We start from the raw sequence: 6,533 nt of genomic DNA on the forward strand, positions 1-6,533 counted from the left end.
TTGTAATTATCAGAGTTGAAATACATGCAGTTTCATTTTACTTTAATTATTCTAACATTTATGAGAATATTAAGTCATGCAAGCTTAGTTTAGCGTTTAATCATACTAACATACGACAAACAAACATAGAATGTATATATCCCGAGCATTGGGACCACTTAGCAAATTTTCTCAAAAATGTTACGTAGGTATCGATACTACCTCTATGGTATCAATACCACCTAGAAAATCAATACCAAACTAGCATTCTAATTTTTGGAAAATTTCAAAATATAAAAAAATATCGGTAACTTCGGAAGGTATCGATAATTACACTACGAGAATCTATACTCAAGCCAAGGTATCGATACCAAATTGATATTCTGACTCTCTGCACTTTTGAAAATACATAGGTATCATTCTAAAAGCATTAGTATCGATACCTCTGCTTCTAGTTACAAAAATTCAGCATATAAGAGCATTTAAATCATTCAAACTTAGTCCCTAAACATCGTGCTTCATTTACCTAGTCACATATGCATAAAAATGTCTAAACAATAAACCAAACACCATGTCCAAGTTCACAAGCTTCCCAAACATACGCAATATACAAATAATCCTTAATACGTATAAATAAACTGATATAAATGTCTACCACTTTACCTTTTTATTCTCTAGAACTAAAATAAGCAAAACACCTACTGTAAAGAGTAAAGAATGGCTTGGATCAATCCTCGACTGCCACACCTCTCACACCAAGAATGCAACTACTCTGAAAAGGATAAAATGGAGTCAGTGAGTTTAACAAGCTCAGTTAATACCTAGAACAACCATTACCAAACAAGTCATCATGCAACAATCAAACAACATACAGATTAATCCCAAAACATCATTAACTAAGTGGCATGATTTACATATTTAGTCATATTCCATGCATTCTTTTACATCTTATTTATACGAACGTTTAGGCATACATATATCAATTTTCCGACACACATCAATCACATATAAGCACATATGATTACATTTAGTCACATTAGTTATAGAGTATGACAATTTGGCTCTTGAGTTTATAAAATATAAAGTGGACTCTATCACCACACATCGAATACATGGATCTCTAACACATCACACATACATATCCCAGTGAATGAAGCTTGGCTCATACTCCTTTATTTCTCCAAAACTGTCCCTAGGCTTCAGCACCCCATATATCACAATCACAAATAAGTGAGTACTCACAATCCTATGGCAGGCCAACTATATCCAAATAGTTTCATTAAATTACAAAGCCAAAATATTCATAATGGCATCAAATATTACGTACTGATTATCCACATAATCATATCATTAGCACATTATACACACTGTCACATGGCATGAATAATATAGCCTCATATTTACTGTCATAACAGTCATCCCAACATGTTCACATTTCATCACATCATAATCCTTTTTATCACAATTCACAAACATATTTATCACACATTTAGCATAGGTAAAAGAACACTTACAATCGGAATTTAGGGAAGGGTTTAGACTACCTCTAAATTCTCAAATACACAACAAATTGCTTACAAGCATCTATTCCAAAACACTCACCAAAATATTTGCTTTTGCCGAAAAACTGAAAGCTTAGACAAGCTTCACTTTGCCGTTATCTTTCCTCGTTAAAGGTCCTATTGACTCTGTCATTTCAATAAGACAAACCAACATATTCAGTCAGTAACTCACCTCAAACAGGCACAAACACAGGCCTAACCTACATTCTTCTCTAACCAACACCTTTAGCACAACAAACTTAAAATTCGAATAACTCAGTCTACGCTTAATCTCTTCGCATGAAACAAATTCCATTCATCTATATATTCATTTACAACTAATTCCTAACCTTTAAACTTTACAAAACTACGCGTTTTAAGGTATCAAAATTTTTCGACAAGTTTTGGCCATTACAACAGAAATTCATTAAAACTTCAAAAATCCTTGACGAAACTTCAAGGTTACTTTAGAAAGCTTCTAATTAGGTTAAAACTAATTGAAAAACATTTTAAAACCAAGTTTTTACCCACAAACTCGAAATTCACCATTAAAGACCTGATTTTTGGCTTTTACCTAAAACATGTATTTTAATGGCTAAAAATTCAGTTTAAAAAACTAGATAACATTTAATAGAAAAACAATTGGTTACATCTGATGGAAGAAAAACGGAATTTTTGACACAAATTAGAGAAACCCACACTCAAGGAAGACGATAAAATTGGTGAGATTTTTTGGTGTTTTCTTGAAATATTTTGAAGCTAAATGGTTTGAGAGTTGACAGAAATCAAAAGGGAGAAGAATTAGCAACCAAAATTAATGAAGAGAGCTTGAGAGAGCGAAAACAGCACAAGCAAGAATAGAGCAAAGCTTTTTCCGTGAAACAAGCTAGGAAGGGGGTTTTAGGTTGATTTTTTTGAAAAATTGGTTTAATTCTTCATAAAGACTCATAACTTTGACCTTTTTACAAGTCAATCCATTTTTTAAAATTAAAAACATTTAATACTCATTTCCGAAAATTGACTTATCTTTATGAAAATCATTGTCGAAAGCATTATTGAGTACCAAATTTACGAAATTCTGAGCTCATATAGGCCAAAATTCTTAAAATAACCCTAAAACTCCCACGCCCTACTTTGAGGTGTTACAATATAGACCCTTACCAACATATTTACAGCAGACTATGGAAAATGCAACTTCCAGAAAAAAATCAAAATTACAACTTGGCGCATTTTCAATAACTTTATTCCTAACTATTACAATCTTTACAATCAGCGGATTCGCGCATCCCCACTGTGTTCTCATTGTTTGGCAGCGCCTGAAACTGTGGAACTTGTTTTCTGAGACTGCATCTCGACATCGAGTGTTTGGGCAGAGTTGCATGTCACATGGCCACGAGCATTAGTCAATGTCTTTTTAGGACTGGCTGTTTAATGTTTTTACTGTGCATGATAGTTCGGTTTCTAGACCTGTGGTGCGTGCTTTGTGGTTAATATGGTATGCTAGAAATCGCCTAGTGCATGAAAATAAAATTGTTCAGATTCAGGACATTGTCTGTAGGGTGCGATCTTACCTGCTGGAGCTTGACGCAGTGCAAGTGAAGTTGCCTGGGCGTCCGATTGGTTCTGAGCGTTGGCGGCCTCCTGAACGACCTTGTTTTAAACTAAACTTTGATGCTGCTTTCCATGCGCCCATGTTGCGGTCCTGTGTAGGAATTGTTGTTAGATATTACCTTGGTTTTGTACTTGGCTACGCATCAATAATTAACTCGCACATTCCTACCGCTTTCGTCGCTGAAGCTTTGGCCTGCTACCATGCTATTTGTTTGGGGATTGATTTGGGCTTACAGGAAGCAATCTTTGAAGGTGATTCCCTTATTGTCATTCGAAAGATTAGCTATCCATGATGCGTCGGTTATTGGGCCATACATTCGGGATATCAAGGCTTTGGTCAGATGCTTCTACTATTGTCGTTTCATGCATGTTACCGTGGAGGAAATTCCGTGGCCCACCTGTTGGCTACTGAGGGCCTCTAGGGGTGGGGGACGTAGTTTTGAGAGGAGCGGAGTCCCTGACTTTGCTCTACAGGTCGTGGAAAGGGATCGTCACGACGCATTTGCTAGGGAGTCGGGCTCTTTTGTCGGACCGTTTGCTGCTTGATTTGCGTTGGTAAAGATCTGGTTTTCTCGGGTGTGGGTCGGGGGCATGGTGGTTTCTTGATATCCGTCGGTGCTTTCTTGGTCGGTTAGGTCTTCTTCCAGATCTTTGTGTGCTTCGGTTCCTCTGGTTTAGCTCCGTGGTGCCTCTACGATCGTCTCTGGCGACCATCTTCGGTGTTTGTTTGGTTTCGGCAACGTCTCTTTGGTTCAAGTTCCAAAGGGTTTCTGTTTCAGCTCCTTGTGTTCTTGTTTTGTTGCGTTTGGGAGTTGCTTGCACTATTTAGGTTTTTGTTTTGTTTTTTAGTTTCCTGTTTGTTTTGTTCTTTTCTGGACTTCATTTGACTCTGTTTGGGCTTGGGCTCTTTTCTTTGGCTTTGGGCTTTAGGACATTTTTGTTGTTTTCTTTTGTGTTTTGTTTTAATAAAAGCCCGGTTTTTCTCAAAAGAAAAAATTGATATTCTTCATTAAAAACTTCATTTAATAATATTTGCACCAAATTTGGGAATATGTAGGTATTTTTAAATTGAATGAATTTGATTCTTAATATATATATATAATTTTTTTTTTGTCAATTTGGCTCTATTCTTTTCTTGAGCTTAATTTTATCATTAAATTTTTAAAAAGAATTAAATTACTTTTTATTAAAGGAAATGCTAACTAAAACATTAAGTTTTTAACAACATGGCAACCCGCGTGAGATTCTACGTATACTTCATACTTTTTATGTCATGTTAATGAATAATTTTAAAATTATAAAAATATTCAAAAATTCAAAAAAATTAGCATGAAGTATCCATAAATTATCATATGAGCCGCAATGTTTAATAATTTAATGTTTTAATTAGCATTTTAGGTAAAAATAACAAATCAATAGTTTTAAAAGGTTATAGTCAAATTTAACTCTTTTTAAAAGTTTAAAAGTAAAATTTAACGAAAAAGTGAATAAAGGCCAAATTGTTATAAGGTATAGATGTTGAGTGTAAAATTTGAACTTATGGAATTGAATCAATAATAATCAATTAATTGATTTGTTTAATAGGGTATAAAAATATTTTAATTAATTGCGAATAAAATCTTTTCACAAAATCACAATTGTTTTTCCTTTTGATCGTCAAATACATTAAAAATCCTTATTTAAAATCTTTAAAAATGATTGCTGATGTTGAGTTTTCAATAAAGTTTCTTTAGCAGGGTAAAATCTATGAATCATCCATAACGTTTTATCAATGCTTCAATTTCATTCATGATTTTTAGATGTTGCACTATATATATATATATATATATATTAAATTATGACTCTTGAGCGAAACTTTATTTAACAATTTTTTTAAAATTGAGATAAAAATCAAATATGATTTTGGTTGAAATAGTAAAATTATGATATTAATGATATGTTTTAGGTTTGAATTTTATTGTGTGTAATTATTTTTCTAGATTTTTTATATGAAAAGATAAAATTGTTTAAAAAAAATATATTACTTTATTAAAATAAAGGGTTTTTAGTAACTTAATGATCAAGTTAGAATTAATTGATGGGTGTTATAAACTCAATCAATTTTTTTTAATTTAACTCAGTAATATATATTAAATTCAAAACCTGGATAGAATATTTTTTTGACACATGGGTACTTTTAAATTTCACCTGTCACATTTAATATTTTATGATTTTAAAAAATTAATTATATAAAAATTATTTTCATATATAATTAATTTGAATTAATATTTACATGTAAACTTAAAAAATCAATAATTTCAGTCAAAAAAAAAGAAATTAATGTTGATTTTTCTTTTAATAATACTAGGTTACAACATATGTAAGTAAAAAGCTTATATAAAAAAATTGATATAAAAAGTAAATATAAATTTGGTCAAAATGATAAAGTCGGTAGAGTAAGAATTATAATATCTTGAATTTAAATTTTATAATTTTCATTATACAAAATACTCTCAAAAAATATTTGTTACTTTTTAAAAAGAATAAACTTTTTTATAATTTTACAATTGGATCACACTAACTCATAGTTTTGCACTAAATTTAGGAATATGTAGGTATTTTTTATGGAATAGATAGGCGTTCTTAATTTAAATTAATATTAATTAATTGGATTTTGTTAATAGATTTATAAATTAATTATGGGTAAAAATATTTAGTTAATTTTAAATAAAACATTTTTCGAAAAATTCATATAATTTTTAGAATCAAATATGTTAAAATCTTTAAAACTTTTGTCTTTTGTTTACAAATATAAATATTGATTACTAATTTTTGAAAAATGTCAATTTTTTAAAAAATTTCTAGGTTTGCCCATTTTTTTTTTGAAAAATTATGGGGCTAGGCCAATTTTACAAAAACGCTTCCAGCAGGAAACATTTTCAACGTATTTGCAAGAAATTGCTTCCAGTTGGAAGCAATTTCTACCCCCAATATCTATTTTTTTTAAAAAAATTTTGGTGCCACCTATTGTGAAAATAAAACTTACAAAACAGGTCTTTATATAGGCCCCGAGTCTTATTTCCCTTGTTTTCTTGAGCAATATGGGTTATGGGTCTATATAGACTCAACACAAATACGATACAAATGTATAAAATTTTCATGATAAAAAATGATACAAAATAAAAAATATATATAAAATAATAATTTAAAGATAATAATTAGTTGCCTAATAACCAACCTCAAATTATAATATGAACAATCTCAAACAAAAGGATAACATTTAAAGAAAACAAAATAGATTTTGTTAGAGTTTTATGTTGTACAAAGTTTTGTTTTTAATTTTTGAAAATCAAGTGTAGCCTTTAATTTTTTGTTGTTAATTAAAAAAGTTAGCAGTCTCACATTTTCTAGGAACAAACTGCA

General features: G+C 30.8%; 1 long non-coding RNA gene across 1 annotated transcript; it reads right to left on the reverse strand.

Moving 5' to 3' along the window:
- Window positions 1-382: 382 nt before the first annotated feature.
- LOC107918107 (uncharacterized) lies at window positions 383-3,919 on the reverse strand. Its single transcript, XR_001689920.2, has 4 exons — window positions 3,301-3,919; window positions 3,092-3,222; window positions 1,582-2,987; window positions 383-751 (listed from the first exon to the last, which is right to left on the reverse strand). It is a non-coding gene; the product is annotated as an uncharacterized lncRNA (long non-coding RNA).
- Window positions 3,920-6,533: the final 2,614 nt, after the last annotated feature.

Source organism: Gossypium hirsutum, chromosome D08 (genome assembly GCF_007990345.1).
Source record: "Gossypium hirsutum isolate 1008001.06 chromosome D08, Gossypium_hirsutum_v2.1, whole genome shotgun sequence".
Lineage (NCBI taxonomy): Eukaryota > Viridiplantae > Streptophyta > Magnoliopsida > Malvales > Malvaceae > Gossypium > Gossypium hirsutum.